Source organism: Channa argus, unplaced genomic scaffold (assembly GCF_033026475.1).
Source record: "Channa argus isolate prfri unplaced genomic scaffold, Channa argus male v1.0 Contig009, whole genome shotgun sequence".
In the NCBI taxonomy this organism is placed as follows: domain Eukaryota; kingdom Metazoa; phylum Chordata; class Actinopteri; order Anabantiformes; family Channidae; genus Channa; species Channa argus.
Genome location: NW_027125228.1, coordinates 1,089,806 through 1,113,065, shown reverse-complemented (window position 1 = coordinate 1,113,065; position 23,260 = coordinate 1,089,806). Strand labels below are relative to the sequence as shown.

The window sequence follows — 23,260 nt, the reverse complement described above, 5'->3', positions numbered from 1 at the left end:
TTTGACATTATCAACAGGTCTTAAAAACGCTAGAAAAGCAGAATGCATGACACTTGCTAAGAAGAAGATAAATGTGGCAAAGTACAAAGTACTATAACTGTACTGGTCTGTTACGCCCCTGTCTAGGGGGTCAGGGTGAAACATACAAAGATAAATTTGCATGTTCCCTCTCCGATCCTAAATCCAAAATCCAGGATTGAGATGTTCCAACAGAATGATATTTATTTTAAACGAAAGAAAGTGTCAAACAAAACATGACACTACAACTCAGGGCGAACCAAGGCCAACATAATAAACAAAATAAGCCATTTCCCACAGAAAGTGCTAGCTAGCCTGATAGAAATAAACAAACCAAAAGATAGTCGCTAACCCTAACTCCCTAATGTGAAAACAAGAGAAAACAATCAAAAGAAAAATGGCAGTTCACCCCTACAGATTTAATACTATTTACAAAATATACAATTTATAAACAAAACCACGGCACAAAACCTAACAATTCAAAAATGCTAAATAAGATTTGGAAACCAAGAACAGCAAACAGGTGCTGCTGCCAGAAAGAGCCTCGCTAGCTGTTGGGAACCGTACTTTTAAGACTCCAGGAAGTGTAGGATGGACCAATCAGCTTCCTGTACTTCCCCCAAATCCGGCCAATCAGGCAGGGCACCTATAAGAACAAGAAAATAAAAACAACACATATGGCCAGGACCGTAACATGGTCTACTAGTAATGAAGCACGATGGTTGACAAACCAATAAAGTAGCAAAACAGCAATGAAAGAACAAAATTTGATGAAAATATAGAACAATTTCTATGAATAAATAGGCAGTAACACCAGCTTGAGCTGCCCGTAAACCCAAGCAAAAAAGCTTACAGCACCTGGTATTCCCAGGCGGTCTTCCTACCAAGTACTAACCAGGCCCGGCCCTATTTGGCTGCCGAGATCGGACGAGATCGGGCGCTTAGAGAGCGGTGTGGCCGTAACATGCATTTGACATCATCAACAGCTCTTAAAAACGCTAGAGAAGCAGAATGCATGACACTTGCTAAGAAGAAGATAAATGTGGCAAAGTACAAAGTACTATAACTGTACTGGTCTGTTACGCCCCTGTCTAGGGGGTCAGGGTGAAACATACAAAGATAAATTTGTATGTTCCTTCTCCGATCCCCAAACCAAAATCCAGGATTGAGATGTTCCAACAGAATGATATTTATTTTAAACGAAAGAAAGTGTCAAACAAAACATGACACTACAACTCAGGGCGAACCAAGGCCAACATAATAAACAAAATAAGCCATTTCCCACAGAAAGTGCTAGCTAGCCTGATAGAAATAAACAAACCAAAAGATAGTCGCTAACCCTAACTCCCTAATGTGAAAACAAGAGAAAACAATCAAAAGAAAATGGCAGTCCACCCCTACAGATTTAATACTATTTACAAAATATACAATTTATAAACAAAACCACGGCACAAAACCTAACAATTCAAAAATGCTAAAAAAGATTTGGAAACCAAGAACAGCAAACAGGTGCTGCTGCCAGAAAGAGCCTCGCTAGCTGTTGGGAACCGTACATTTAAAACTCCAGGAAGTGTAGGATGGACCAATCAGCTTCCTGTGCTTCCCCCAAATCCGGCCAATCAGGCACGGCACCTATAAGAACAAGAAAATAAAAACAACACATATGGCCAGGACCGTAACATGGTCTACTAGTAATGAAGCACGATGGTTGACAAACCAATAAAGTAGCAAAACAGCAATGAAAGAACAAAATTTGATGAAAATATAGAACAATTTCTATGAATAAATAGGCAGTAACACCAGCTTGAGCTGCCCGTAAACCCAAGCAAAAAAGCTTACAGCACCTGGTATTCCCAGGCGGTCTTCCTACCAAGTACTAACCAGGCCCGGCCCTATTTGGCTGCCGAGATCGGACGAGATCGGGCGCTTAGAGAGCGGTGTGGCCGTAACATGCATTTGATATCATCAACAGCTCTTAAAAACGCTAGAGAAGCAGAATGCATGACACTTGCTAAGAAGAAGATAAATGTGGCAAAGTACAAAGTACTATAACTGTACTGGTCTGTTACGCCCCTGTCTAGGGGGTCAGGGTGCAACATACAAAGATAAATTAGCATGTTCCCTCTCCGATCCCCAAACCAAAATCCAGGATCGAGATGTTCCAACAGAATGATATTTATTTTAAACGAAAGAAAGTGTCAAACAAAACATGACACTACAACTCAGGGCGAACCAAGGCCAACATAATAAACAAAATAAGCAATTTCCCACAGAAAGTGCTAGCTAGCCTGATAGAAAGAAACAAACCAAAAGACAGTCGCTAACCCTAACTCCCTAATGTGAAAACAGTCCAAAGAAAATGGCAGTTCACCCCTACAGATTTAATACTATTTACAAAATATACAATTTATAAACAAAACCACGGCACAAAACCTAACGATTCAAAAATGCTAAATAAGATTTGGAAACCAAGAACAGCAAACAGGTGCTGCTGCCAGAAAGAGCCTCGCTAGCTGTTGGGAACCGTACTTTTAAAACTCCAGGAAGTGTAGGATGGACCAATCAGCTTCCTGTACTTCCCCCAAATCCGGCCAATCAGGCAGGGCACCTATAAGAACAAGAAAATAAAAACAACACATATGGCCAGGACCGTAACATGGTCTACTAGTAATGAAGCACGATGGTTGACAAACCAATAAAGTAGCAAAACAGCAATGAAAGAACAAAATTTGATGAAAATATAGAACAATTTCTATGAATAAATAGGCAGTAACACCAGCTTGAGCTGCCCGTAAACCCAAGCAAAAAAGCTTACAGCACCTGGTATTCCCAGGCGGTCTTCCTACCAAGTACTAACCAGGCCCGGCCCTATTTGGCTGCCGAGATCGGACGAGATCGGGCGCTTAGAGAGCGGTGTGGCCGTAACATGCATTTGACATCATCAACAGCTCTTAAAAACGCTAGAGAAGCAGAATGCATGACACTTGCTAAGAAGAAGATAAATGTGGCAAAGTACAAAGTACTATAACTGTACTGGTCTGTTACGCCCCTGTCTAGGGGGTCAGGGTGAAACATACAAAGATAAATTTGCATGTTCCCTCTCCGATCCCCAAACCAAAATCCAGGATTGAGATGTTCCAACAGAATGATATTTATTTTAAACGAAAGAAAGTGTCAAACAAAACATGACACTACAACTCAGGGCGAACCAAGGCCAACATAATAAACAAAATAAGCCATTTCCCACAGAAAGTGCTAGCTAGCCTGATAGAAATAAACAAACCAAAAGATAGTCGCTAACCCTAACTCCCTAATGTGAAAACAAGAGAAAACAATCAAAAGAAAATGGCAGTCCACCCCTACAGATTTAATACTATTTACAAAATATACAATTTATAAACAAAACCACGGCACAAAACCTAACAATTCAAAAATGCTAAATAAGATTTGGAAACCAAGAACAGCAAACAGGTGCTGCTGCCAGAAAGAGCCTCGCTAGCTGTTGGGAACCGTACATTTAAAACTCCAGGAAGTGTAGGATGGACCAATCAGCTTCCTGTACTTCCCCCAAATCCGGCCAATCAGGCACGGCACCTATAAGAACAAGAAAATAAAAACAACACATATGGCCAGGACCGTAACATGGTCTACTAGTAATGAAGCACGATGGTTGACAAACCAATAAAGTAGCAAAACAGCAATGAAAGAACAAAATTTGATGAAAATATAGAACAATTTCTATGAATAAATAGGCAGTAACACCAGCTTGTGCTGCCCGTAAACCCAAGCAAAGAAGCTTACAGCACCTGGTATTCCCAGGCGGTCTTCCTACCAAGTACTAACAAGGCCCGGCCCTATTTGGCTGCCGAGATCGGACGGGATCGGGCGCTTAGAGAGCAGTGTGGCCATAAGCTGCATTTGACATCATCAACAGCTCTCAAAAACGCTGGAGAAGCAGAATGCATGACACTTGCTAAGAAGAAGATAAATGTGGCAAAGTACAAAGCACTATAACTGTACTGGTCTGTTACGCCCCTGTCTAGGGGGTCAGGGTGCAACATACAAAGATAAATTAGCATGTTCCCTCTCCGATCCCCAAACCAAAATCCAGGATCGAGATGTTCCAACAGAATGATATTTATTTTAAACGAAAGAAAGTGTCAAACAAAACATGACACTACAACTCAGGGCGAACCAAGGCCAACATAATAAACAAAATAAGCCATTTCCCACAGAAAGTGCTAGCTAGCCTGATAGAAATAAACAAACCAAAAGACAGTCGCTAACCCTAACTCCCTAATGTGAAAACAGTCCAAAGAAAATGGTAGTTCACCCCTACAGATTTAATACTATTTACAAAATATACAATTTATAAACAAAACCACGGCACAAAACCTAACAATTCAGAAATACTAAATAAGGTTTGGAAACAAAGAACAGCAAACAGGTGCTGATGCCAGAAAGAGCCTCGCTAGCTGTTGGGAACCGTACTTTTAAAACTCCAGGAAGTGTACGATGGACCACTCAGCTTCCGGTACTGCCCCCCAATCCGGCCAATCAGGCAGGGCACCTATAAGAACAAGAAAATAAAAACAACACATATGGCCAGGACCGTAACATGGTCTATTAGTAATGAAGCACGATGGTTGACAAACCAATAAAGTAGCAAAACAGCAATGAAAGAACAAAATTTGATGAAAATATAGAACAATTTCTATGAATAAATAGGCAGTAACACCAGCTTGTGCTGCCCGTAAACCCAAGCAAAAAAGCTTACAGCACCTGGTATTCCCAGGCGGTCTTCCTACCAAGTACTAACCAGGCCCGGCTCTATTTGGCTGCCGAGATCGGACGAGATCGGGCGCTTAGAGAGCAGTGTGGCCGTAAGCTGCATTTGACATCATCAACAGCTCTTAAAAACGCTGGAGAAGCAGAATGCATGACACTTGCTAAGAAGAAGATAAATGTGGCAAAGTACAAAGTACTATAACTGTACTGGTCTGTTACGCCCCTGTCTAGGGGGTCAGGGTGCCACATACAAAGATAAATTAGCATGTTCCCTCTCCGATCCCCAAACCAAAATCCAGGATCGAGATGTTCCAACAGAATGATATTTATTTTAAACGAAAGAAAGTGTCAAACAAAACATGACACTACAACTCAGGGCGAACCAAGGCCAACATAATAAACAAAATAAGCCATTTCCCACAGAGAGTGCTAGCTAGCCTGATAGAAATAAACAAACCAAAAGACAGTCGCTAACCCTAACTCCCTAATGTGAAAACAGTCCAAAGAAAATGGCAGTTCACCCCTACAGATTTAATACTATTTACAAAATATACAATTTATAAACAAAACCACGGCACAAAACCTAACAATTTAAAAATGCTAAATAAGATTTGGAAACCAAGAACAGCAAACAGGTGCTGCTGCCAGAAAGAGCCTCGCTAGCTGTTGGGAACCGTACTTTTAAAACTCCAGGAAGTGTAGGATGGACCAATCAGCTTCCTGTACTTCCCCCAAATCCAGCCAATCAGGCAGGGCACCTATAAGAACAAGAAAATAAAAACAACACATATGGCCATGACCGTAACATGGTCTACTAGTAATGAAGCACGATGGTTGACAAACCAATAAAGTAGCAAAACAGCAATGAAAGAACAAAATTTGATGAAAATATAGAACAATTTCTATGAATAAATAGGCAGTAACACCAGCTTGAGCTGCCCGTAAACCCAAGCAAAAAAGCTTACAGCACCTGGTATTCCCAGGCGGTCTTCCTACCAAGTACTAACCAGGCCCGGCCCTATTTGGCTGCTGAGATCGGACGAGATCGGGCGCTCAGAGAGCGGTGTGGCCGTAAGCTGCATTTGACATCATCAACAGCTCTTAAAAACGCTGGAGAAGCAGAATGCATGACACTTGCTAAGAAGAAGATAAATGTGGCAAAGTACAAAGTACTATAACTGTACTGGTCTGTTACGCCCCTGTCTAGGGGGTCAGGGTGCAACATACAAAGATAAATTAGCATGTTCCCTCTCCGATCCCCAAACCAAAATCCAGAATCGAGATGTTCCAACAGAATGATATTTATTTTAAACGAAAGAAAGTGTCAAACAAAACATGACACTACAACTCAGGGCGAACCAAGGCCAACATAATAAACAAAATAAGCCATTTCCCACAGAAAGTGCTAGCTAGCCTGATAGAAAGAAACAAACCAAAAGATAGTCGCTAACCCTAACTCCCTAATGTGAAAACAAGAGAAAACAATCAAAAGAAAAATGGCAGTCCACCCCTACAGATTTAATACTATTTACAAAATATACAATTTATAAACAAAACCACGGCACAAAACCTAACAATTCAAAAATGCTAAATAAGATTTGGAAACTAAGAACAGCAAACAGGTGCTGCTGCCAGAAAGAGCCTCGCTAGCTGTTGGGAACCATACTTTTAAAACTCCAGGAAGTGTAGGATGGACCAATCAGCTTCCTGTACTTCCCCCAAATCCGGCCAATCAGGCAGGGCACCTATAAGAACAAGAAAATAAAAACAACACATATGGCCATGACCGTAACATGGTCTACTAGTAATGAAGCACGATGGTTGACAAACGAATAAAGTAGCAAAACAGCAATGAAAGAACAAAATTTGATGAAAATATAGAACAATTTCTATGAATAAATAGGCAGTAACACCAGCTTGAGCTGCCCGTAAACCCAAGCAAAAAAGCTTACAGCACCTGGTATTCCCAGGCGGTCTTCCTACCAAGTACTAACCAGGCCCGGTTCTATTTGGCTGCCGAGATCGGACGAGATCGGGCGCTTAGAGAGCGGTGTGGCCGTAAGCTGCATTTGACATTATCAACAGCTCTTAAAAACGCTAGAGAAGCAGAATGCATGACACTTGCTAAGAAGAAGATAAATGTGGCAAAGTACAAAGTACTATAACTGTACTGGTCTGTTACGCCCCTGTCTAGGGGGTCAGGGTGAAACATACAAAGATAAATTTGCATGTTCCCTCTCCGATCCTCAAACCAAAATCCAGGATTGAGATGTTCCAACAGAATGATATTTATTTTAAACGAAAGAAAGTGTCAAACAAAACATGACACTACAACTCAGGGCGAACCAAGGCCAACATAATAAACAAAATAAGCCATTTCCCACAGAAAGTGCTAGCTAGCCTGATAGAAATAAACAAACCAAAAGATAGTCGCTAACCCTAACTCCCTAATGTGAAAACAAGAGAAAACAATCAAAAGAAAATGGCAGTCCACCCCTACAGATTTAATACTATTTACAAAATATACAATTTATAAACAAAACCACGGCACAAAACCTAACAATTCAAAAATGCTAAATAAGATTTGGAAACCAAGAACAGCAAACAGGTGCTGCTGCCAGAAAGAGCCTCGCTAGCTGTTGGGAACCGTACTTTTAAAACTCCAGGAAGTGTAGGATGGACCAATCAGCTTCCTGTACTTCCCCCAAATCCGGCCAATCAGGCAGGGCACCTATAAGAACAAGAAAATAAAAACAACACATATGGCCAGGACCGTAACATGGTCTACTAGTAATGAAGCACGATGGTTGACAAACCAATAAAGTAGCAAAACAGCAATGAAAGAACAAAATTTGATGAAAATATAGAACAATTTCTATGAATAAATAGGCAGTAACACCAGCTTGAGCTGCCCGTAAACCCAAGCAAAAAAGCTTACAGCACCTGGTATTCCCAGGCGGTCTTCCTACCAAGTACTAACCAGGCCCGGCCCTATTTGGCTGCCGAGATCGGACGAGATCGGGCGCTTAGAGAGCGGTGTGGCCGTAACATGCATTTGACATCATCAACAGCTCTTAAAAACGCTAGAGAAGTAGAATGCATGACACTTGCTAAGAAGAAGATAAATGTGGCAAAGTACAAAGTACTATAACTGTACTGGTCTGTTACGCCCCTGTCTAGGGGGTCAGGGTGAAACATACAAAGATAAATTTGCATGTTCCCTCTCCGATCCCCAAACCAAAATCCAGGATTGAGATGTTCCAACAGAATGATATTTATTTTAAACGAAAGAAAGTGTCAAACAAAACATGACACTACAACTCAGGGCGAACCAAGGCCAACATAATAAACAAAATAAGCCATTTCCCACAGAAAGTGCTAGCTAGCCTGATAGAAAGAAACAAACCAAAAGACAGTCGCTAACCCTAACTCCCTAATGTGAAAACAAGAGAAAACAATCAAAAGAAAAATGGCAGTCCACCCCTACAGATTTAATACTATTTACAAAATATACAATTTATAAACAAAACCACGGCACAAAACCTAACAATTCAAAAATGCTAAATAAGGTTTGGAAACCAAGAACAGCAAACAGGTGCTGATGCCAGAAAGAGCCTCGCTAGCTGTTGAGAACCATACTTTTAAAACTCCAGGAAGTGTAGGATGGACCAATCAGCTTCCTGTACTGCCCCCCAATCCAGCCAATCAGGCAGGGCACCTATAAGAACAAGAAAATAAAAACAACACATATGGCCAGGACCGTAACATGGTCTACTAGTAATGAAGCACGATGGTTGGCAAACCAATAAAGTAGCAAAACAGCAATGAAAGAACAAAATTTGATGAAAATATAGAACAATTTCTATGAATAAATAGGCAGTAACACCAGCTTGTGCTGCCCGTAAACCCAAGCAAAAAAGCTTACAGCACCTGGTATTCCCAGGCGGTCTTCCTACCAAGTACTAACCAGGCCCGGCTCTATTTGGCTGCCGAGATCGGACGAGATCGGGCGCTTAGAGAGCGGTGTGGCCGTAAGCTGCATTTGATATCATCAACAGCTCTTAAAAACGCTGGAGAAGCAGAATGCATGACACTTGCTAAGAAGAAGATAAATGTGGCAAAGTACAAAGTACTATAACTGTACTGGTCTGTTACGCCCCTGTCTAGGGGGTCAGGGTGAAACATACAAAGATAAATTTGCATGTTCCCTCTCCGATCCCCAAACCAAAATCCAGGATCGACATGTTCCAACAGAATGATATTTATTTTAAACGAAAGAAAGTGTCAAACAAAACATGACACTACAACTCAGGGCGAACCAAGGCCAACATAATAAACAAAATAAGCCATTTCCCACAGAAAGTGCTAGCTAGCCTGATAGAAAGAAACAAACCAAAAGACAGTCGCTAACCCTAACTCCCTAATGTGAAAACAGTCCAAAGAAAATGGTAGTTCACCCCTACAGATTTAATACTATTTACAAAATATACAATTTATAAACAAAACCACGGCACAAAACCTAACAATTCAGAAATACTAAATAAGGTTTGGAAACAAAGAACAGCAAACAGGTGCTGATGCCAGAAAGAGCCTCGCTAGCTGTTGGGAACCGTACTTTTAAAACTCCAGGAAGTGTAGGATGGACCACTCAGCTTCCGGTACTGCCCCCCAATCCGGCCAATCAGGCAGGGCACCTATAAGAACAAGAAAATAAAAACAACACATATGGCCAGGACCGTAACATGGTCTATTAGTAATGAAGCACGATGGTTGACAAACCAATAAAGTAGCAAAACAGCAATGAAAGAACAAAATTTGATGAAAATATAGAACAATTTCTATGAATAAATAGGCAGTAACACCAGCTTGTGCTGCCCGTAAACCCAAGCAAAAAAGCTTACAGCACCTGGTATTCCCAGGCGGTCTTCCTACCAAGTACTAACCAGGCCCGGCTCTATTTGGCTGCCGAGATCGGACGAGATCGGGCGCTTAGAGAGCAGTGTGGCCGTAAGCTGCATTTGACATCATCAACAGCTCTTAAAAACGCTGGAGAAGCAGAATGCATGACACTTGCTAAGAAGAAGATAAATGTGGCAAAGTACAAAGTACTATAACTGTACTGGTCTGTTACGCCCCTGTCTAGGGGGTCAGGGTGCCACATACAAAGATAAATTAGCATGTTCCCTCTCCGATCCCCAAACCAAAATCCAGGATCGAGATGTTCCAACAGAATGATATTTATTTTAAACGAAAGAAAGTGTCAAACAAAACATGACACTACAACTCAGGGCGAACCAAGGCCAACATAATAAACAAAATAAGCCATTTCCCACAGAGAGTGCTAGCTAGCCTGATAGAAATAAACAAACCAAAAGACAGTCGCTAACCCTAACTCCCTAATGTGAAAACAGTCCAAAGAAAATGGCAGTTCACCCCTACAGATTTAATACTATTTACAAAATATACAATTTATAAACAAAACCACGGCACAAAACCTAACAATTTAAAAATGCTAAATAAGATTTGGAAACCAAGAACAGCAAACAGGTGCTGCTGCCAGAAAGAGCCTCGCTAGCTGTTGGGAACCGTACTTTTAAAACTCCAGGAAGTGTAGGATGGACCAATCAGCTTCCTGTACTTCCCCCAAATCCAGCCAATCAGGCAGGGCACCTATAAGAACAAGAAAATAAAAACAACACATATGGCCATGACCGTAACATGGTCTACTAGTAATGAAGCACGATGGTTGACAAACCAATAAAGTAGCAAAACAGCAATGAAAGAACAAAATTTGATGAAAATATAGAACAATTTCTATGAATAAATAGGCAGTAACACCAGCTTGAGCTGCCCGTAAACCCAAGCAAAAAAGCTTACAGCACCTGGTATTCCCAGGCGGTCTTCCTACCAAGTACTAACCAGGCCCGGCCCTATTTGGCTGCTGAGATCGGACGAGATCGGGCGCTCAGAGAGCGGTGTGGCCGTAAGCTGCATTTGACATCATCAACAGCTCTTAAAAACGCTGGAGAAGCAGAATGCATGACACTTGCTAAGAAGAAGATAAATGTGGCAAAGTACAAAGTACTATAACTGTACTGGTCTGTTACGCCCCTGTCTAGGGGGTCAGGGTGCAACATACAAAGATAAATTAGCATGTTCCCTCTCCGATCCCCAAACCAAAATCCAGAATCGAGATGTTCCAACAGAATGATATTTATTTTAAACGAAAGAAAGTGTCAAACAAAACATGACACTACAACTCAGGGCGAACCAAGGCCAACATAATAAACAAAATAAGCCATTTCCCACAGAAAGTGCTAGCTAGCCTGATAGAAAGAAACAAACCAAAAGATAGTCGCTAACCCTAACTCCCTAATGTGAAAACAAGAGAAAACAATCAAAAGAAAAATGGCAGTCCACCCCTACAGATTTAATACTATTTACAAAATATACAATTTATAAACAAAACCACGGCACAAAACCTAACAATTCAAAAATGCTAAATAAGATTTGGAAACTAAGAACAGCAAACAGGTGCTGCTGCCAGAAAGAGCCTCGCTAGCTGTTGGGAACCATACTTTTAAAACTCCAGGAAGTGTAGGATGGACCAATCAGCTTCCTGTACTTCCCCCAAATCCGGCCAATCAGGCAGGGCACCTATAAGAACAAGAAAATAAAAACAACACATATGGCCATGACCGTAACATGGTCTACTAGTAATGAAGCACGATGGTTGACAAACGAATAAAGTAGCAAAACAGCAATGAAAGAACAAAATTTGATGAAAATATAGAACAATTTCTATGAATAAATAGGCAGTAACACCAGCTTGAGCTGCCCGTAAACCCAAGCAAAAAAGCTTACAGCACCTGGTATTCCCAGGCGGTCTTCCTACCAAGTACTAACCAGGCCCGGTTCTATTTGGCTGCCGAGATCGGACGAGATCGGGCGCTTAGAGAGCGGTGTGGCCGTAAGCTGCATTTGACATTATCAACAGCTCTTAAAAACGCTAGAGAAGCAGAATGCATGACACTTGCTAAGAAGAAGATAAATGTGGCAAAGTACAAAGTACTATAACTGTACTGGTCTGTTACGCCCCTGTCTAGGGGGTCAGGGTGAAACATACAAAGATAAATTTGCATGTTCCCTCTCCGATCCTCAAACCAAAATCCAGGATTGAGATGTTCCAACAGAATGATATTTATTTTAAACGAAAGAAAGTGTCAAACAAAACATGACACTACAACTCAGGGCGAACCAAGGCCAACATAATAAACAAAATAAGCCATTTCCCACAGAAAGTGCTAGCTAGCCTGATAGAAATAAACAAACCAAAAGATAGTCGCTAACCCTAACTCCCTAATGTGAAAACAAGAGAAAACAATCAAAAGAAAATGGCAGTCCACCCCTACAGATTTAATACTATTTACAAAATATACAATTTATAAACAAAACCACGGCACAAAACCTAACAATTCAAAAATGCTAAATAAGATTTGGAAACCAAGAACAGCAAACAGGTGCTGCTGCCAGAAAGAGCCTCGCTAGCTGTTGGGAACCGTACTTTTAAAACTCCAGGAAGTGTAGGATGGACCAATCAGCTTCCTGTACTTCCCCCAAATCCGGCCAATCAGGCAGGGCACCTATAAGAACAAGAAAATAAAAACAACACATATGGCCAGGACCGTAACATGGTCTACTAGTAATGAAGCACGATGGTTGACAAACCAATAAAGTAGCAAAACAGCAATGAAAGAACAAAATTTGATGAAAATATAGAACAATTTCTATGAATAAATAGGCAGTAACACCAGCTTGAGCTGCCCGTAAACCCAAGCAAAAAAGCTTACAGCACCTGGTATTCCCAGGCGGTCTTCCTACCAAGTACTAACCAGGCCCGGCCCTATTTGGCTGCCGAGATCGGACGAGATCGGGCGCTTAGAGAGCGGTGTGGCCGTAACATGCATTTGACATCATCAACAGCTCTTAAAAACGCTAGAGAAGTAGAATGCATGACACTTGCTAAGAAGAAGATAAATGTGGCAAAGTACAAAGTACTATAACTGTACTGGTCTGTTACGCCCCTGTCTAGGGGGTCAGGGTGAAACATACAAAGATAAATTTGCATGTTCCCTCTCCGATCCCCAAACCAAAATCCAGGATTGAGATGTTCCAACAGAATGATATTTATTTTAAACGAAAGAAAGTGTCAAACAAAACATGACACTACAACTCAGGGCGAACCAAGGCCAACATAATAAACAAAATAAGCCATTTCCCACAGAAAGTGCTAGCTAGCCTGATAGAAAGAAACAAACCAAAAGACAGTCGCTAACCCTAACTCCCTAATGTGAAAACAAGAGAAAACAATCAAAAGAAAAATGGCAGTCCACCCCTACAGATTTAATACTATTTACAAAATATACAATTTATAAACAAAACCACGGCACAAAACCTAACAATTCAAAAATGCTAAATAAGGTTTGGAAACCAAGAACAGCAAACAGGTGCTGATGCCAGAAAGAGCCTCGCTAGCTGTTGAGAACCATACTTTTAAAACTCCAGGAAGTGTAGGATGGACCAATCAGCTTCCTGTACTGCCCCCCAATCCAGCCAATCAGGCAGGGCACCTATAAGAACAAGAAAATAAAAACAACACATATGGCCAGGACCGTAACATGGTCTACTAGTAATGAAGCACGATGGTTGGCAAACCAATAAAGTAGCAAAACAGCAATGAAAGAACAAAATTTGATGAAAATATAGAACAATTTCTATGAATAAATAGGCAGTAACACCAGCTTGTGCTGCCCGTAAACCCAAGCAAAAAAGCTTACAGCACCTGGTATTCCCAGGCGGTCTTCCTACCAAGTACTAACCAGGCCCGGCTCTATTTGGCTGCCGAGATCGGACGAGATCGGGCGCTTAGAGAGCGGTGTGGCCGTAAGCTGCATTTGATATCATCAACAGCTCTTAAAAACGCTGGAGAAGCAGAATGCATGACACTTGCTAAGAAGAAGATAAATGTGGCAAAGTACAAAGTACTATAACTGTACTGGTCTGTTACGCCCCTGTCTAGGGGGTCAGGGTGAAACATACAAAGATAAATTTGCATGTTCCCTCTCCGATCCCCAAACCAAAATCCAGGATCGACATGTTCCAACAGAATGATATTTATTTTAAACGAAAGAAAGTGTCAAACAAAACATGACACTACAACTCAGGGCGAACCAAGGCCAACATAATAAACAAAATAAGCCATTTCCCACAGAAAGTGCTAGCTAGCCTGATAGAAAGAAACAAACCAAAAGACAGTCGCTAACCCTAACTCCCTAATGTGAAAACAGTCCAAAGAAAATGGCAGTTCACCCCTACAGATTTAATACTATTTACAAAATATACAATTTATAAACAAAACCACGGCACAAAACCTAACAATTCAAAAATGCTAAATAAGATTTGGAAACCAAGAACAGCAAACAGGTGCTGCTGCCAGAAAGAGCCTCGCTAGCTGTTGGGAACCGTACATTTAAAACTCCAGGAAGTGTAGGATGGACCAATCAGCTTCCTGTACTTCCCCCAAATCCGGCCAATCAGGCACGGCACCTATAAGAACAAGAAAATAAAAACAACACATATGGCCAGGACCGTAACATGGTCTACTAGTAATGAAGCACGATGGTTGACAAACCAATAAAGTAGCAAAACAGCAATGAAAGAACAAAATTTGATGAAAATATAGAACAATTTCTATGAATAAATAGGCAGTAACACCAGCTTGAGCTGCCCGTAAACCCAAGCAAAAAAGCTTACAGCACCTGGTATTCCCAGGCGGTCTTCCTACCAAGTACTAACCAGGCCCGGCCCTATTTGGCTGCCGAGATCGGACGAGATCGGGCGCTTAGAGAGCGGTGTGGCCGTAACATGCATTTGATATCATCAACAGCTCTTAAAAACGCTAGAGAAGCAGAATGCATGACACTTGCTAAGAAGAAGATAAATGTGGCAAAGTACAAAGTACTATAACTGTACTGGTCTGTTACGCCCCTGTCTAGGGGGTCAGGGTGAAACATACAAAGATAAATTTGCATGTTCCCTCTCCGATCCCCAAACCAAAATCCAGGATTGAGATGTTCCAACAGAATGATATTTATTTTAAACGAAAGAAAGTGTCAAACAAAACATGACACTACAACTCAGGGCGAACCAAGGCCAACATAATAAACAAAATAAGCCATTTCCCACAGAAAGTGCTAGCTAGCCTGATAGAAAGAAACAAACCAAAAGACAGTCGCTAACCCTAACTCCCTAATGCGAAAACAAGAGAAAACAATCAAAAGAAAAATGGCAGTCCACCCCTACAGATTTAATACTATTTACAAAATATACAATTTATAAACAAAACCACGGCACAAAACCTAACAATTCAAAAATGCTAAATAAGGTTTGGAAACCAAGAACAGCAAACAGGTGCTGCTGCCAGAAAGAGCCTCGCTAGCTGTTGGGAACCGTACTTTTAAAACTCCAGGAAGTGTAGGATGGACCAATCAGCTTCCTGTACTTCCCCCAAATCCGGCCAATCAGGCAGGGCACCTATAAGAACAAGAAAATAAAAACAACACATATGGCCAGGACCGTAACATGGTCTACTAGTAATGAAGCACGATGGTTGACAAACCAATAAAGTAGCAAAACAGCAATGAAAGAACAAAATTTGATTAAAATATAGAACAATTTCTATGAATAAATAGGCAGTAACACCAGCTTGTGCTGCCCGTAAACCCAAGCAAAAAAGCTTACAGCACTTGGTATTCCCAGGCGGTCTTCCTACCAAGTACTAACCAGGCCCAGCCCTATTTGGCTGCCGAGATCGGACGAGATCGGGCGCTCAGAGAGCGGTGTGGCCGTAAGCTGCATTTGACATCATCAACAGCTCTTAAAAACGCTGGAGAAGAAGAATGCATGACACTTGCTAAGAAGAAGATAAATGTGGCAAAGTACAAAGTACTATAACTGTACTGGTCTGTTACGCCCCTGTCTAGGGGGTCAGGGTGCAACATACAAAGATAAATTAGCATGTTCCCTCTCCGATCCCCAAACCAAAATCCAGAATCGAGATGTTCCAACAGAATGATATTTATTTTAAACGAAAGAAAGTGTCAAACAAAACATGACACTACAACTCAGGGCGAACCAAGGCCAACATAATAAACAAAATAAGCCATTTCCCACAGAAAGTGCTAGCTAGCCTGATAGAAATAAACAAACCAAATAATAGTCGCTAACCCTAACTCCCTAATGTGAAAACAAGAGAAAACAATCAAAAGAAAAATGGCAGTCCACCCCTACAGATTTAATACTATTTACAAAATATACAATTTATAAACAAAACCACGGCACAAAACCTAACAATTCAAAAATGCTAAATAAGATTTGGAAACTAAGAACAGCAAACAGGTGCTGCTGCCAGAAAGAGCCTCGCTAGCTGTTGGGAACCGTACTTTTAAAACTCCAGGAAGTGTAGGATGGACCAATCAGCTTCCTGTACTTCCCCCAAATCCAGCCAATCAGGCAGGGCACCTATAAGAACAAGAAAATAAAAACAACACATATGGCCATGACCGTAACATGGTCTACTAGTAATGAAGCACGATGGTTGACAAACCAATAAAGTAGCAAAACAGCAATGAAAGAACAAAATTTGATGAAAATATAGAACAATTTCTATGAATAAATAGGCAGTAACACCAGCTTGAGCTGCCCGTAAACCCAAGCAAAAAAGCTTACAGCACCTGGTATTCCCAGGCGGTCTTCCTACCAAGTACTAACCAGGCCCGGCTCTATTTGGCTGCCGAGATCGGACGAGATCGGGCGCTTAGAGAGCGGTGTGGCCGTAAGCTGCATTTGACATTATCAACAGCTCTTAAAAACGCTAGAGAAGCAGAATGTATGACACTTGCTAAGAAGAAGATAAATGTGGCAAAGTACAAAGTACTATAACTGTACTGGTCTGTTACGCCCCTGTCTAGGGGGTCAGGGTGAAACATACAAAGATAAATTTGCATGTTCCCTCTCCGATCCTCAAACCAAAATCCAGGATTGAGATGTTCCAACAGAATGATATTTATTTTAAACGAAAGAAAGTGTCAAACAAAACATGACACTACAACTCAGGGCGAACCAAGGCCAACATAATAAACAAAATAAGCCATTTCCCACAGAAAGTGCTAGCTAGCCTGATAGAAATAAACAAACCAAAAGATAGTCGCTAACCCTAACTCCCTAATGTGAAAACAAGAGAAAACAATCAAAAGAAAATGGCAGTCCACCCCTACAGATTTAATACTATTTACAAAATATACAATTTATAAACAAAACCACGGCACAAAACCTAACAATTCAAAAATGCTAAATAAGATTTGGAAACCAAGAACAGCAAACAGGTGCTGCTGCCAGAAAGAGCCTCGCTAGCTGTTGGGAACCGTACTTTTAAAACTCCAGGAAGTGTAGGATGGACCAATCAGCTTCCTGTACTTCCCCCAAATCCGGCCAATCAGGCAGGGCACCTATAAGAACAAGAAAATAAAAACAACACATATGGCCATGACCGTAACATGGTCTACTAGTAATGAAGCACGATGGTTGACAAACCAATAAAGTAGCAAAACAGCAATGAAAGAACAAAATTTGATGAAAATATAGAACAATTTCTATGAATAAATAGGCAGTAACACCAGCTTGAGCTGCCCGTAAACCCAAGCAAAAAAGCTTACAGCACCTGGTATTCCCAGGCGGTCTTCCTACCAAGTACTAACCAGGCCCGGCTCTATTTGGCTGCCGAGATCGGACGAGATCGGGCGCTTAGAGAGCGGTGTGGCCGTAAGCTGCATTTGACATTATCAACAGCTCTTAAAAACGCTAGAAAAGCAGAATGCATGACACTTGCTAAGAAGAAGATAAATGTGGCAAAGTACAAAGTACTATAACTGTACTGGTCTGTTACGCCCCTGTCTAGGGGGTCAGGGTGAAACATACAAAGATAAATTTGCATGTTCCCTCTCCGATCCTAAATCCAAAATCCAGGATTGAGATGTTCCAACAGAATGATATTTATTTTAAACGAAAGAAAGTGTCAAACAAAACATGACACTACAACTCAGGGCGAACCAAGGCCAACATAATAAACAAAATAAGCCATTTCCCACAGAAAGTGCTAGCTAGCCTGATAGAAATAAACAAACCAAAAGATAGTCGCTAACCCTAACTCCCTAATGTGAAAACAAGAGAAAACAATCAAAAGAAAAATGGCAGTTCACCCCTACAGATTTAATACTATTTACAAAATATACAATTTATAAACAAAACCACGGCACAAAACCTAACAATTCAAAAATGCTAAATAAGATTTGGAAACCAAGAACAGCAAACAGGTGCTGCTGCCAGAAAGAGCCTCGCTAGCTGTTGGGAACCGTACTTTTAAGACTCCAGGAAGTGTAGGATGGACCAATCAGCTTCCTGTACTTCCCCCAAATCCGGCCAATCAGGCAGGGCACCTATAAGAACAAGAAAATAAAAACAACACATATGGCCAGGACCGTAACATGGTCTACTAGTAATGAAGCACGATGGTTGACAAACCAATAAAGTAGCAAAACAGCAATGAAAGAACAAAATTTGATGAAAATATAGAACAATTTCTATGAATAAATAGGCAGTAACACCAGCTTGAGCTGCCCGTAAACCCAAGCAAAAAAGCTTACAGCACCTGGTATTCCCAGGCGGTCTTCCTACCAAGTACTAACCAGGCCCGGCCCTATTTGGCTGCCGAGATCGGACGAGATCGGGCGCTTAGAGAGCGGTGTGGCCGTAACATGCATTTGACATCATCAACAGCTCTTAAAAACGCTAGAGAAGCAGAATGCATGACACTTGCTAAGAAGAAGATAAATGTGGCAAAGTACAAAGTACTATAACTGTACTGGTCTGTTACGCCCCTGTCTAGGGGGTCAGGGTGAAACATACAAAGATAAATTTGTATGTTCCTTCTCCGATCCCCAAACCAAAATCCAGGATTGAGATGTTCCAACAGAATGATATTTATTTTAAACGAAAGAAAGTGTCAAACAAAACATGACACTACAACTCAGGGCGAACCAAGGCCAACATAATAAACAAAATAAGCCATTTCCCACAGAAAGTGCTAGCTAGCCTGATAGAAATAAACAAACCAAAAGATAGTCGCTAACCCTAACTCCCTAATGTGAAAACAAGAGAAAACAATCAAAAGAAAATGGCAGTCCACCCCTACAGATTTAATACTATTTACAAAATATACAATTTATAAACAAAACCACGGCACAAAACCTAACAATTCAAAAATGCTAAAAAAGATTTGGAAACCAAGAACAGCAAACAGGTGCTGCTGCCAGAAAGAGCCTCGCTAGCTGTTGGGAACCGTACATTTAAAACTCCAGGAAGTGTAGGATGGACCAATCAGCTTCCTGTGCTTCCCCCAAATCCGGCCAATCAGGCACGGCACCTATAAGAACAAGAAAATAAAAACAACACATATGGCCAGGACCGTAACATGGTCTACTAGTAATGAAGCACGATGGTTGACAAACCAATAAAGTAGCAAAACAGCAATGAAAGAACAAAATTTGATGAAAATATAGAACAATTTCTATGAATAAATAGGCAGTAACACCAGCTTGAGCTGCCCGTAAACCCAAGCAAAAAAGCTTACAGCACCTGGTATTCCCAGGCGGTCTTCCTACCAAGTACTAACCAGGCCCGGCCCTATTTGGCTGCCGAGATCGGACGAGATCGGGCGCTTAGAGAGCGGTGTGGCCGTAACATGCATTTGATATCATCAACAGCTCTTAAAAACGCTAGAGAAGCAGAATGCATGACACTTGCTAAGAAGAAGATAAATGTGGCAAAGTACAAAGTACTATAACTGTACTGGTCTGTTACGCCCCTGTCTAGGGGGTCAGGGTGCAACATACAAAGATAAATTAGCATGTTCCCTCTCCGATCCCCAAACCAAAATCCAGGATCGAGATGTTCCAACAGAATGATATTTATTTTAAACGAAAGAAAGTGTCAAACAAAACATGACACTACAACTCAGGGCGAACCAAGGCCAACATAATAAACAAAATAAGCAATTTCCCACAGAAAGTGCTAGCTAGCCTGATAGAAAGAAACAAACCAAAAGACAGTCGCTAACCCTAACTCCCTAATGTGAAAACAGTCCAAAGAAAATGGCAGTTCACCCCTACAGATTTAATACTATTTACAAAATATACAATTTATAAACAAAACCACGGCACAAAACCTAACGATTCAAAAATGCTAAATAAGATTTGGAAACCAAGAACAGCAAACAGGTGCTGCTGCCAGAAAGAGCCTCGCTAGCTGTTGGGAACCGTACTTTTAAAACTCCAGGAAGTGTAGGATGGACCAATCAGCTTCCTGTACTTCCCCCAAATCCGGCCAATCAGGCAGGGCACCTATAAGAACAAGAAAATAAAAACAACACATATGGCCAGGACCGTAACATGGTCTACTAGTAATGAAGCACGATGGTTGACAAACCAATAAAGTAGCAAAACAGCAATGAAAGAACAAAATTTGATGAAAATATAGAACAATTTCTATGAATAAATAGGCAGTAACACCAGCTTGAGCTGCCCGTAAACCCAAGCAAAAAAGCTTACAGCACCTGGTATTCCCAGGCGGTCTTCCTACCAAGTACTAACCAGGCCCGGCCCTATTTGGCTGCCGAGATCGGACGAGATCGGGCGCTTAGAGAGCGGTGTGGCCGTAACATGCATTTGACATCATCAACAGCTCTTAAAAACGCTAGAGAAGCAGAATGCATGACACTTGCTAAGAAGAAGATAAATGTGGCAAAGTACAAAGTACTATAACTGTACTGGTCTGTTACGCCCCTGTCTAGGGGGTCAGGGTGAAACATACAAAGATAAATTTGCATGTTCCCTCTCCGATCCTCAAACCAAAATCCAGGATTGAGATGTTCCAACAGAATGATATTTATTTTAAACGAAAGAAAGTGTCAAACAAAACATGACACTACAACTCAGGGCGAACCAAGGCCAACATAATAAACAAAATAAGCCATTTCCCACAGAAAGTGCTAGCTAGCCTGATAGAAATAAACAAACCAAAAGATAGTCGCTAACCCTAACTCCCTAATGTGAAAACAAGAGAAAACAATCAAAAGAAAATGGCAGTCCACCCCTACAGATTTAATACTATTTACAAAATATACAATTTATAAACAAAACCACGGCACAAAACCTAACAATTCAAAAATGCTAAATAAGATTTGGAAACCAAGAACAGCAAACAGGTGCTGCTGCCAGAAAGAGCCTCGCTAGCTGTTGGGAACCGTACTTTTAAAACTCCAGGAAGTGTAGGATGGACCAATCAGCTTCCTGTACTTCCCCCAAATCCGGCCAATCAGGCAGGGCACCTATAAGAACAAGAAAATAAAAACAACACATATGGCCATGACCGTAACATGGTCTACTAGTAATGAAGCACGATGGTTGACAAACCAATAAAGTAGCAAAACAGCAATGAAAGAACAAAATTTGATGAAAATATAGAACAATTTCTATGAATAAATAGGCAGTAACACCAGCTTGAGCTGCCCGTAAACCCAAGCAAAAAAGCTTACAGCACCTGGTATTCCCAGGCGGTCTTCCTACCAAGTACTAACCAGGCCCGGCTCTATTTGGCTGCCGAGATCGGACGAGATCGGGCGCTTAGAGAGCGGTGTGGCCGTAAGCTGCATTTGACATTATCAACAGGTCTTAAAAACGCTAGAAAAGCAGAATGCATGACACTTGCTAAGAAGAAGATAAATGTGGCAAAGTACAAAGTACTATAACTGTACTGGTCTGTTACGCCCCTGTCTAGGGGGTCAGGGTGAAACATACAAAGATAAATTTGCATGTTCCCTCTCCGATCCTAAATCCAAAATCCAGGATTGAGATGTTCCAACAGAATGATATTTATTTTAAACGAAAGAAAGTGTCAAACAAAACATGACACTACAACTCAGGGCGAACCAAGGCCAACATAATAAACAAAATAAGCCATTTCCCACAGAAAGTGCTAGCTAGCCTGATAGAAATAAACAAACCAAAAGATAGTCGCTAACCCTAACTCCCTAATGTGAAAACAAGAGAAAACAATCAAAAGAAAAATGGCAGTTCACCCCTACAGATTTAATACTATTTACAAAATATACAATTTATAAACAAAACCACGGCACAAAACCTAACAATTCAAAAATGCTAAATAAGATTTGGAAACCAAGAACAGCAAACAGGTGCTGCTGCCAGAAAGAGCCTCGCTAGCTGTTGGGAACCGTACTTTTAAGACTCCAGGAAGTGTAGGATGGACCAATCAGCTTCCTGTACTTCCCCCAAATCCGGCCAATCAGGCAGGGCACCTATAAGAACAAGAAAATAAAAACAACACATATGGCCAGGACCGTAACATGGTCTACTAGTAATGAAGCACGATGGTTGACAAACCAATAAAGTAGCAAAACAGCAATGAAAGAACAAAATTTGATGAAAATATAGAACAATTTCTATGAATAAATAGGCAGTAACACCAGCTTGAGCTGCCCGTAAACCCAAGCAAAAAAGCTTACAGCACCTGGTATTCCCAGGCGGTCTTCCTACCAAGTACTAACCAGGCCCGGCCCTATTTGGCTGCCGAGATCGGACGAGATCGGGCGCTTAGAGAGCGGTGTGGCCGTAACATGCATTTGACATCATCAACAGCTCTTAAAAACGCTAGAGAAGCAGAATGCATGACACTTGCTAAGAAGAAGATAAATGTGGCAAAGTACAAAGTACTATAACTGTACTGGTCTGTTACGCCCCTGTCTAGGGGGTCAGGGTGAAACATACAAAGATAAATTTGTATGTTCCTTCTCCGATCCCCAAACCAAAATCCAGGATTGAGATGTTCCAACAGAATGATATTTATTTTAAACGAAAGAAAGTGTCAAACAAAACATGACACTACAACTCAGGGCGAACCAAGGCCAACATAATAAACAAAATAAGCCATTTCCCACAGAAAGTGCTAGCTAGCCTGATAGAAATAAACAAACCAAAAGATAGTCGCTAACCCTAACTCCCTAATGTGAAAACAAGAGAAAACAATCAAAAGAAAATGGCAGTCCACCCCTACAGATTTAATACTATTTACAAAATATACAATTTATAAACAAAACCACGGCACAAAACCTAACAATTCAAAAATGCTAAAAAAGATTTGGAAACCAAGAACAGCAAACAGGTGCTGCTGCCAGAAAGAGCCTCGCTAGCTGTTGGGAACCGTACATTTAAAACTCCAGGAAGTGTAGGATGGACCAATCAGCTTCCTGTGCTTCCCCCAAATC

General features: G+C 41.2%; 23 pseudogenes; all 23 read right to left on the bottom strand.

Moving 5' to 3' along the window:
- Positions 1-864: 864 nt before the first annotated feature.
- Positions 865-983, bottom strand: LOC137110519 (5S ribosomal RNA; annotated as a pseudogene).
- Positions 984-1,850: 867 nt separating this feature from the next.
- On the bottom strand, positions 1,851-1,969 carry LOC137110518 (5S ribosomal RNA; annotated as a pseudogene).
- An 857-nt stretch (positions 1,970-2,826) lies between these two features.
- Positions 2,827-2,945, bottom strand: LOC137110517 (5S ribosomal RNA; annotated as a pseudogene).
- Positions 2,946-3,812: 867 nt separating this feature from the next.
- LOC137110688 (5S ribosomal RNA) lies at positions 3,813-3,931 on the bottom strand (annotated as a pseudogene).
- An 857-nt stretch (positions 3,932-4,788) lies between these two features.
- LOC137110162 (5S ribosomal RNA) lies at positions 4,789-4,907 on the bottom strand (annotated as a pseudogene).
- An 857-nt stretch (positions 4,908-5,764) lies between these two features.
- On the bottom strand, positions 5,765-5,883 carry LOC137110620 (5S ribosomal RNA; annotated as a pseudogene).
- An 868-nt stretch (positions 5,884-6,751) lies between these two features.
- LOC137110214 (5S ribosomal RNA) lies at positions 6,752-6,870 on the bottom strand (annotated as a pseudogene).
- An 867-nt stretch (positions 6,871-7,737) lies between these two features.
- On the bottom strand, positions 7,738-7,856 carry LOC137110516 (5S ribosomal RNA; annotated as a pseudogene).
- Positions 7,857-8,724: 868 nt separating this feature from the next.
- LOC137111193 (5S ribosomal RNA) lies at positions 8,725-8,843 on the bottom strand (annotated as a pseudogene).
- An 857-nt stretch (positions 8,844-9,700) lies between these two features.
- On the bottom strand, positions 9,701-9,819 carry LOC137110161 (5S ribosomal RNA; annotated as a pseudogene).
- An 857-nt stretch (positions 9,820-10,676) lies between these two features.
- Positions 10,677-10,795, bottom strand: LOC137110619 (5S ribosomal RNA; annotated as a pseudogene).
- An 868-nt stretch (positions 10,796-11,663) lies between these two features.
- LOC137110213 (5S ribosomal RNA) lies at positions 11,664-11,782 on the bottom strand (annotated as a pseudogene).
- Positions 11,783-12,649: 867 nt separating this feature from the next.
- On the bottom strand, positions 12,650-12,768 carry LOC137110515 (5S ribosomal RNA; annotated as a pseudogene).
- An 868-nt stretch (positions 12,769-13,636) lies between these two features.
- On the bottom strand, positions 13,637-13,755 carry LOC137111192 (5S ribosomal RNA; annotated as a pseudogene).
- An 857-nt stretch (positions 13,756-14,612) lies between these two features.
- Positions 14,613-14,731, bottom strand: LOC137110514 (5S ribosomal RNA; annotated as a pseudogene).
- An 868-nt stretch (positions 14,732-15,599) lies between these two features.
- On the bottom strand, positions 15,600-15,718 carry LOC137110373 (5S ribosomal RNA; annotated as a pseudogene).
- An 868-nt stretch (positions 15,719-16,586) lies between these two features.
- Positions 16,587-16,705, bottom strand: LOC137111191 (5S ribosomal RNA; annotated as a pseudogene).
- An 867-nt stretch (positions 16,706-17,572) lies between these two features.
- On the bottom strand, positions 17,573-17,691 carry LOC137111189 (5S ribosomal RNA; annotated as a pseudogene).
- Positions 17,692-18,559: 868 nt separating this feature from the next.
- Positions 18,560-18,678, bottom strand: LOC137110513 (5S ribosomal RNA; annotated as a pseudogene).
- Positions 18,679-19,545: 867 nt separating this feature from the next.
- LOC137110512 (5S ribosomal RNA) lies at positions 19,546-19,664 on the bottom strand (annotated as a pseudogene).
- An 857-nt stretch (positions 19,665-20,521) lies between these two features.
- On the bottom strand, positions 20,522-20,640 carry LOC137110511 (5S ribosomal RNA; annotated as a pseudogene).
- An 867-nt stretch (positions 20,641-21,507) lies between these two features.
- Positions 21,508-21,626, bottom strand: LOC137111188 (5S ribosomal RNA; annotated as a pseudogene).
- Positions 21,627-22,494: 868 nt separating this feature from the next.
- Positions 22,495-22,613, bottom strand: LOC137110510 (5S ribosomal RNA; annotated as a pseudogene).
- Positions 22,614-23,260: the final 647 nt, after the last annotated feature.